The 10,000-nt window shown below is 47.3% G+C and overlaps 1 protein-coding gene across 3 annotated transcripts in view; it reads left to right on the top strand.

Moving 5' to 3' along the window:
- Window positions 1-10,000, top strand: part of RIPOR1 (RHO family interacting cell polarization regulator 1) — a 173,994-nt gene that overhangs the window by 72,810 nt on the left and 91,184 nt on the right. The window contains exon 1 of one of the 3 annotated variants that reach the window (XM_075325963.1): window positions 8,331-8,399. The exons of the other annotated variants lie outside the window; for them this stretch is intronic. The gene's annotated coding sequence lies outside the window, so the exon portion shown is untranslated. Of the gene's footprint in view, window positions 1-8,330; window positions 8,400-10,000 lie in introns of those variants that run through there. 3 annotated transcript variants of the gene reach the window in all.

The raw sequence follows: 10,000 nt of genomic DNA, 5'->3' as shown, positions 1-10,000 counted from the left end.
CTGCCCCCAGCATCAGCCTCTCTGCCCCCAGCATCAGCCTCTCTGCCCCCAGCATCAGCCTCTCTTGCCCCCAGCATCAGCCTCTCTTGCCCCCAGCATCAGCCTCTCTTGCCCCCAGCATCAGCCTCTCTTGCCCCCAGCATCAGCCTCTCTTGCCCCCAGCATCAGCCTCTCTTGCCCCCAGCATCAGCCTCTCTTGCCCCCAGCATCAGCCTCTCTTGCCCCCAGCATCAGCCTCTCTTGCCCCCAGCATCAGCCTCTCTTGCCCCCAGCATCAGCCTCTCTTGCCCCCAGCATCCCCATCCCAGCCTTCCCCAGGATCAGCCTCTCTTCTCTCAGCCTCCCCATCCCAGCCTTCCCCAGGATCAGCCTCTCTTCTCTCAGCCTCCTCCAGCACGCCGTGCTCCTCTGCCGACACTCACAGATCCGATCGCATACACTCACCCACACACACATTGACAATATTGCACATACGCGCTCATACTCACAACATCCGGAGATACCACATGCTTCTGGCCATGTGATCCTCCGGCAGGTCCTGGAAGCTCACAGCACAGTATCGCCGCCGAGAAGCAAGCGATATCCCAGGATGTTGTGAGTGTGTGGATGTGATGTGTGTGTGTGTGGTGTGTGTGTGTGAGGTGTGTGTGAGAGTGAGTGTGATCTGATGTGTGTGTGTGTGTGTGTGTGTGCGTGTGCGTGTGTGTGCTGTTATGTGTGTGCGTGTGTGTATTTTCCGCCGCTGCAGGACCTTGATGCGCTGGTAACTATGCTACCATGGTTACCAGCGTATCTCGTCCCCCGCTCACACGGGAGCCCACACCAGCATACGCCGGCCAGCCCCAGCAATGCGAGGGTATGTCGGCTGGGTTTGCGGCGTACGCTGATGTGGGCTCCCAGGGGTACAGTACTCACCTGGTAGTCGTGGCTCCGTGACCGTGTCGGTTCGGGGAATGCGTGGGGGCGGGGCCAGAGCTAGCGTGCATTGCGTGAGGGGGGCGGGGCGTGGCCGAGTTGCCAATGCCTGCAGGGTGCCGGGGCGAGAGGCCAATCTGTGGGGGGCGGAGCCTGGGCGAGCGGCCGGCCAATCCGTGTGGGGGCGCAGGCTGGGCGAGTGGCCAATCCGTGCGGGGGGGGCGGGGCCATGGCGAGCCCAGCGGCCAATCAGCTTTGTGTCACCGTAAGGACACAATTTTGGAGACAGACAGACAGAATAAGGCAATTATTATATACTAGAAGGTGGCCCGATTCTACGCATCGGGTATTCTAGAATTTACGTATTGTGTAGTTCATGTATGATTTTTGTTATATATATATATATATATATAGATATATATAGATATATATAGATATATATAGATATATATAGATATATATAGATATATATAGATAGATGTTGTTGTGTGTAGTTACCAAGTGTTTGTGTAGGCGCTGTACATGTTCTGGGTGTTGTCTGGGTGTGACGGGGGGTGAGAGCGGTGTTGTATGTGTGTTGCGTTGTTTGTGGAGCGCTGTGTGTCTGTAGCGTTGTGTGTGTGTTGCGCGGTTTGTGTGTGTGTGGTGTGTTTTGGGGAGAGGTATGTTTTGTGCAATGTGTGTGTTGTGCGGTATGTGCGTATATTTGTGTGTGCCGCGGTGTTTGTGTGTTGGGTGTTGTGTGTGTGTGTGTAGTGTTGTCTGTGTGTGTGGGTGTCTGTGTAGGGCAGTTGTTTGTGGTTCCCTGTGTGTGTGTGTGTGTGTGTGTGTGTGGTTTGTTGTGCAGTGCGCGCGCGTGTGTGTGTGTGTGTGTGTGTGTGTGTGTGCATCAGCCTCTCTTCTCTCAGCCTACCTCTCCCAGCCTCCCTCCTCCCAGCCTCCCTCAGCATCAGCTTCCCTCTCCCAGCCTCCCTAAGCATCAGCCTCCACCAGCATCAGCCTCTCTCCTTCCAGCCTCCCCCAGCATCAGCCTCCGCCAGCATCAGCCTCTCTCCTTCTAGCCTCCTCCAGCATCAGCCTCCCTCTCCCAGCCTTCCCCAGGATCAGCGTCTCTCCTCCCAGCCTCCATCCTCCCAGCCTTCCCCAGCATCAGCTTTCCCCTCCCAGCCTCCCTCAGCATCAGCCTTCCCCAGCATCAGCCTCTCTCCTCCCAGCCTCACTCCTTCCAGCCTCTCCCAGCATCAGCCTCTCTCCTTCCAGCCTCCCTCAGCATCAGCCTCCTCTTCCCAGCCTTCCTCAGGATCAGCCTCTCTCCTCCCAGCCTCCTTCTTCCCAGCCTCATCCTCCCAGCCTCCCTCAGCATCAGCCTTCCGCTCCCAGTCTCCCCCAGCATCAGCCTCCCCAAGCATCAGCCTCCACCAGCATCAGCCTCTCTCCTTCCAGCCTCCCCCAGCATCAGCCTCTTTCCTTCCAGCCTCCCTCAGCATCAGCCTCCCGTTCCCAGCCTTCCCCAGGATCAGCCTCTCTCCTCCCAGCCTCCTTCCTCCCAGCCTCCCTCAGCATCAGCCTTCCCCTCCCAGTCTCCCCCAGCATCAGCCTCCCCAAGCATCAGCCTCCACCAGCATTAGCCTCTCTCCTTCCAGCCTCCTTCTTCCCAGCCTCATCCTCCCAGCCTCCCTCAGCATCAGCCTTCCGCTCCCAGTCTCCCCCAGCATCAGCCTCCCCAAGCATCAGCCTCCACCAGCATCAGCCTCTCTCCTTCCAGCCTCCCCCAGCATCAGCCTCTCTCCTTCCAGCCTCCCTCAGCATCAGCCTCCCGTTCCCAGCCTTCCCCAGGATCAGCCTCTCTCCTCCCAGCCTCCTTCCTCCCAGCCTCCCTCAGCATCAGCCTTCCCCTCCCAGTCTCCCCCAGCATCAGCCTCCCCAAGCATCAGCCTCCACCAGCATTAGCCTCTCTCCTTCCAGCCTCCCCCAGCATCAGCCTCCCCAAGCATCAGCGTCCACCAGCATCAGCCTCCCTCGTCCCAGCCTCCCCCTCCCCCTCCCAGCCTCCCCCAGCATCAGCCTCTCTCCTCCCAGCCTTCCCCATGATCAGCCTCTCTGCTCCCAGCCTCCTCCAGCACGCCGTGCTCCTCTGCCGACACTCACACACCCGATCGCATCCACTCACACACACCCGATCGCATCCACTCACACACACCTGATCGCATCCACTCACACACACCCGATCGCATACACTCACACACAAAGACACACACACTGACGATATTGCACATATGCGCTGATACTCACAACATCCGGGGATATCACATGCTTCTGGCCATGTGATCCCCCGGCAGGTCCTGGAAGCTCACAACAGCACAGTATCGCCGCCGAGAAGCAAGCGATATCCCAGGATGCTGTGAGTATGTGGATGCGATGTGATGTGTGAGGTGAGTGTGATCTGATTTGTGTGTGTGTGTGTATGTGTGTGTGTGTGTGTGTGCTGTTATGTGTCTGTATGTTCCGCAGCTGCAGGACCTTGATGTGTGGATGCGATGTGATGTGTGTGTGAGGTGTGTGTGAGAGTGAGTGTGAGCCGGTGTACACTGGTAACTATGATACACATCGGGTAACTAAGGGACCTTAGTTACCCGATGTGTATAATGGTTACCAGCTTTCACGGCCTCCGTCAAGATCCCAGCATCGCAAGGTTATGTCTGGCGCTGCCGGGATCCTGACGGAGCCGGTGTAGAAGCAAGCGATATCCCAGCATGTTGTGATGTGTGAGGTGTGTGTGAGAGTGAGTGTGAGAGTGAGTGTGATCTGATGTGTGTGTACTCACCTGGGAATCGGGGCTCCGTGTCAGTTGGGCCAGAGCGAGCGTGCATTGCGTGAGGGGGGCGGGGCCTGCAGAGAGCCGGGGCGAGAGGCCAATCCGTGTGGGGGGGCGGGGCCATGGCGAGCCCAGCGGCCAATCAGCTTTGTGTCACCGTAAGGACATGTCACGGTGACACAATTTTGGAGCATGACAGACAGACAGACAGAATAAGGCAATTATATATATATATATATATATATATATATATAATATATATATATATATATATATATATATATATATATATATATATATATATATATATATAAAATATGTGTGTGTATATATAGTGGCAATGATATATTAAGAAATCAATTGACATATTTTTACAATGATTCTTCTTTTTTTCGTTTAACGGTAAAATGCAATTTAAAGAGGACCTGTCACAGGTCAAGTGGCCAATTTTTGCAGCAATTTTTTTTATTTTCATTGCACTCCTGAGAAGTAAGATTTTTTTCTTTTTTTTTTTTTTTCTTTTTTTAATTACTCTGCAGTTTCAGAGAGATGGGTTGTTTTTTTTTTTTTTTTTTTTTTTTATTTAGCACAAATTTATAATCCTTTTTTATCTAGGGGGTGTGGCTCTCGGGGTAATTATGCAGATCAGTTAGACACGCCCCAGAGGATCCTGTAGGCCACTCCCCCTTGTAAAGTTTTTAATCAAAAGGCCCACATCTCTAGAACCGTAGGGTGAGTTTAAAAAAAAGTTAACAAGGGAATACTCAGAGGAGCAGCGGAAATAAAATAAGAGAAAAACTGATCACTTTTGACCCAGTGACAGGACATCTTTAAGAAATGTAATAGAGGAAAGGACAGACAACCCCTTTTAGGTCAACACCATAAGAAGGTAGTATGGAGGGGATGTGTTTGAGACAACGGGATGTACATTTTGCTACAGGAGCTATCCTGTGGTATTAGACCATTTGGGCTAGCCATCATTGTGCCTTGGATATTGATGTTCATACCTTGGACCACTTTTAGTTTGTACTAACCACCAAGTACAGGATCATCCTACAAAACCTGTTATTTTAGACGTTCTCTGACTTAAGACATGATAATTTGTCTCTTGTCAGTTTCAGTTGCTCAGATCCTTGCGCTTGCCAGTTATTTCTGCTTCTTACACAAGAACTGACTGATCACTCACTGCCTAATAATAGTTTTGTGTAAATGTTGTAGGTAGATATGGGAAATAAATGCTGCAAAGAAAGAACTATTTTAAAAAATAGAACTGTTGAAAGGTTTGTGGGTTGTTGTTTTTTTTTTCTACCTCATCAGAGAGCACTATGATGTAGGGACAGAGACCCTGATTCCAGCGATGTCACTTACTGGGATGCATACTGCTGCTTGCATAAAATCTGTGTTGTATCTACCAGTTTTCTAAATGCTGAGTCCTGTATAACCCCGCCTACTTCACTGATTGGCTACTTTCAGTTCAAGGCCCACCCCCGAGCACACACGTTTGGTAGGAACTGCACTAATCACATGTCTTTTCGGTTCAGGATTTGGATTCTGTGAGGTTTGTTTTTCAAAATTTGGGACAGGCTATCAAATTCAGGTTAATTGGTATCTGGTTCTGCTTTACTGTAAACTGGCGGCGTAGCAGTTGGCAATTGATAGCTTGCGTCCAATGCTCGCGCACGGCGTAACCACGTGCATTTCACTAGGTTCTGTTTTAAAGAGAACCTGTCAGGACCTTTTTGGGGTCACCAAACTTAATTACATGTTGTGCATGGAATAGGGGAGGTCCAGCGTGAGGCCAAAAAATAAAAAAAAAGGGGGTAACACCACAACAAACAAGGAGTACACCGAGGAGACTATAACAACGGTGGTCCCTAGCACTAGTGAGAGGAAAGATGGACACCTCCACTTACCTACTGCTGTACCCTGTACTCCAGGTTTCTCACCTGTTGCCGAGGGTGCCCTGGCTAGGTAGTTGGCAGGTGAAGGACACTAGTCCCACTGCTGCACTGCAACAACACACCAGGAAAGGAAGACAGGTGGAAAACACAAAAACAGACTGCTGCAGTCAGCACCGAGACTGCAGCCACACCAGCAACTCAAAGAGAGGGTTTGTGCAGCTCCTTCCACCTCCAAGACAAAAATCCAAATGAATCAAGAATAACCAGCACCCTCTGCTGTTAGCAAAGGGTAAATAAAGGGACTGGGAATCGTCTAAACTAAAAACGATGACGTCACACCCGGCCGGCTAATCAAAAGAAGAGTCGCGGGTAAGAGGCGGCTCTCTAGGCTCCTGTCTGGTAGCTCACAAATGCAGCCACTGGACCATGTCCTGCAAATTAATCCTTACCACCTCTAATTTTTTTCCATTTTACTCCAAACATCAACTTTTGTTCCCCCCAAAAAATTGATCATACACGTCAGTTAAATGATCTGAAATGGCCCACTTTCACCATAAAGAAAAATTGTTGGCTTGTTTGAGGAAACATTCATTTCAGCTGATGACCAATCGACGTACGTTTCTTTCAAAACGGCTGTCGGACTTGTTAAATTTTTTTTTTTTTTAAGCTGATAAAAATCGCTGGCTGCGTCATTAGCTGAAAAAAAAAAAATCGATATTGGCCAATGTGTCTGAGATGTATTTTGGCCCATGGGTAAATAAATGTAATGTTTGGCTTTAGAAACATTTTGTCAAAAATTACCCCAAACTTTCTCTCCGTAAACCCTACGACCAGCTCAGGGTGATGCCATCCAGTTTGCCGTGTAAATAACTTGCCAATTTTGTGGTGGAAAAATGTATATAGTGGTTTTTGTTTTTCTTCCTTTTTTATTTTTCTTGCGTTTGAACTAATTTTATATAATTTTTTTCAATACTTCTGTATTAGTGTATTGTGCCTCCAAGGGTTACACTGACAGACCACTGACAGGGGTAACCCCCCCCCCCCCACCCCTTTAAAGGGGTTGTACGAGATACATTTGACACATTCTTAGCATATCACTGATCGGATGTCAGTTGGAACGTAATTAGATGATCCACGCTCTGAAGACGGGTGTCCGTTCCAGAAGTGGAACCCGCAGCTATCGGACACATAGGCTATGTTCACATGTTGCATTTTTGCTGTCTTTTTTATTTTGCATGTTATTTCTCATGAGTTTTATGCAAATTAAAAGCTGCTTTTTACAGTCCAAGCAAAAGCAATAATTCCAAAAATATTATGCGCGCGCGCGCACACACACATACACATACTTGCTTTTTTTTTTTTTTTTCCTGACTGAAATGGGAAAAAAGCTGTTTTTGAAACAAGCAGCATGTTGGTTCTTTCAGTGGTGTTGCTGATTTGTTGAGGGTTTTTTTTTCCCGCTAAACCACAAAATTAGGAATTCAATTTTCCCCCCAAAAAAATCTGAAAAAAATCACAGAACGGGCAACAGTGTTTATATGCCAAAGCTTTATCTGCCCAGGTTTTGTGGCCTGGGCAGATAAACACTGTCGCCTTTTGTTTCTATGAATTTTGCCACCATTTTCCACCATTGAAAGCAACGAAAGTGGGGGAAAAATGCAGCTGCATCTTTGTTGCTTTTTGGTTGAATTTACCCTTATGAAAAGGGCAGCTTGCAATAGGGCAGCTTGCATAGGGCAGCTTGCATAGGGCAGCTTGCATAGGGCAGCTTGCATAGGGCAGCTTGCATAGGGCAGCTTGCATAGGGCAGCTTGAATAGGGCAGCTTGAATAGGGCAGCTTGAATAGGGCAGCTTGAATAGGGCAGCTTGAATAGGGCAGCTTGAATAGGGCAGCTTGAATAGGGCAGCTTGAATAGGGCAGCTTGAATAGGGCAGCTTGAATAGGGCAGCTTGAATAGGGCAGCTTGAATAGGGCAGCTTGAAAAGATGCAGCTAAAAAGTGTAGGGAAAAAACGCAGAACCTTCTTTTTGGAAGACATTTTCTTTTTTTTTTTTTTTCTGTTTTTTCCTGCCAGCCAAAAGAGCAGGTTTTGCTTCGCAACGTATGAACATAGCCTTATGGCATATACTGTCTCATCAGACAACTTTTTAATCATGAGGGCCTGGTAGGAGGACTTTTATTAGACTCTTTGCTATCACCTTGTTGTATGGGTTTTTCATGAAATGTATCCTGACTACTGAATGTGTTTTATGGCACAGGAAAGGGCTTTATAGAGAATGTGCCGAATTTATTCTCTCCATTTTTACCGGATTAAAGGAATGTTGTTACTTTTACATCTCACATTAGATCTATTGTGACCCTGAATTATGGGAATCTCTACTATGGCCTCAGTTAGTGACTCTTTCTAGCCTTTATTTGCCTCCCATTTCTTGGCACCTGACCTTTCATTTTTTGCTCCGGTGCAGATCGTTCCTATTTTAGGATCCATACTACAGAACGTTCGCCGGTGAGTAGACGACAGCCGGACTGTCATTGTTTGCTGCAAATCAGGATTTGACTCCTCATGAAAAGGGTGATGTCAGATAGTTTGGCAGGGGAAGTTTAGGGAGGAAACCTGCCTGGCCCTTTCCTGCCTTGGGCTTTGCTGGACTGGCTCTCCCGCAGATCCCAGGGTCTGGAAGCAGCAGAGATCACAGGGGCAGATGAGGGCATCCAATATATATTGATTTTTGTCTGAAGCCATCAACATGAACGGCAATCTCCAAGGTAATCGGTAGTTTTGTTACGCACACGCTTACTATGGGGGCTTCCTGCCGGAGCGAGCGTCCGTGAGGGGCACTGATGGAGTAGGATTGTGATGTACATTGTACATATTGGCACACTGTTGATGTGCACGAATTGTTAGGAAATGTTTGCTTGTGTTATTTAAAGCTTTTTTTAATATCCTTTACTTATTGGGAACAACATGGAATTGGCAAACAAAATGATTTTCCCTCCATAGTGATATTCTTTACAGTGCAGGTTTTTCTTTTTAATATCTTTCCGCTAAGTAATATGTTCTATAGATTTGTAAGATTCCTCGTCCTAAAACTCACTGATGGCACAAAGTTAAAAAGTACTTGTGCTGCCTTGTATGTGCTACAAAAGGGGGGAAAACAAAAAAAAGTCCGCACACTACTATGCACAAGCAGTCACGCCGGAGATGTAGGGTACCATGCTTTCAAGCACTTTTGGAGCAGTCGTTGGGGTTTCCAAACATGTAAGTTAGGGAAAACAGGATCTCTTCTTTCTCGCTTTCTCTTCTTTCTCACTTTCTCTTCTTTCTCACTTTCTCTTCTTTCTCGCTTTCTCTTCTTTCTCGCTTTCTCTTCTTTCTCGCTTTCTTTTCTTTCTCGCTTTCTTTTCTTTCTCGCTTTCTTTTCTTTCTCGCTTTCTTTTCTTTCTCGCTTTCTTTTCTTTCTCGCTTTCTTTTCTTTCTCGCTTTCTTTTCTTTCTCGCTTTCTTTTCTTTCTCGCTTTCTTTTCTTTCTCGCTTTCTTTTCTTTCTCGCTTTCTTTTCTTTCTCGCTTTCTTTTCTTTCTCGCTTTCTTTTCTTTCTCGCTTTCTTTTCTTTCTCGCTTTCTTTTCTTTCTCGCTTTCTTTTCTTTCTCGCTTTCTTTTCTTTCTCGCTTTCTTTTCTTTCTCGCTTTCTTTTCTTTCTCGCTTTCTTTTCTTTCTCGCTTTCTTTTCTTTCTCGCTTTCTTTTCTTTCTCGCTTTCTTTTCTTTCTCGCTTTCTTTTCTTTCTCGCTTTCTTTTCTTTCTCGCTTTCTTTTCTTTCTCGCTTTCTTTTCTTTCTCGCTTTCTTTTCTTTCTCGCTTTCTTTTCTTTCTCGCTTTCTCTTCTTTCTCGCTTTCTCTTCTTTCTCGCTTTCTTTTCTTTCTCGCTTTCTCTTCTTTCTCGCTTTCTCTTCTTTCTCGCTTTCTCTTCTTTCTCGCTTTCTCTTCTTTCTCGCTTTCTCTTCTTTCTCGCTTTCTCTTCTTTCTCGCTTTCTCTTCTTTCTCGCTTTCTCTTCTTTCTCGCTTTCTCTTCTTTCTCGCTTTCTCTTCTTTCTCGCTTTCTCTTCTTTCTCGCTTTCTCTTCTTTCTCGCTTTCTTTTCTTTCTATGTGAAGCTCAGCTGAGCAGAGGGGTTGTTTTAGGTTTTTTTTTGCGAGAGGTTAGTGTCGATTTCTGGACTATCTGCAAGTCATGTGTGACTTTAGTTACTATGCAGATGAGCCATGAGGCAGGGTAGTCAAACATCCCAGGGTCTGATACCAAGAGAGCATGTTGTGAACTAAGGGGAAAGATAAAGGCTTAGGGTGGCTTTACACGCTACATCGCTCAAGTG

The sequence above is a fragment of the Anomaloglossus baeobatrachus genome, chromosome 10 (assembly GCF_048569485.1).
Source record: "Anomaloglossus baeobatrachus isolate aAnoBae1 chromosome 10, aAnoBae1.hap1, whole genome shotgun sequence".
Lineage (NCBI taxonomy): Eukaryota > Metazoa > Chordata > Amphibia > Anura > Aromobatidae > Anomaloglossus > Anomaloglossus baeobatrachus.
This window is presented reverse-complemented; position numbering and strand designations above follow the sequence as displayed.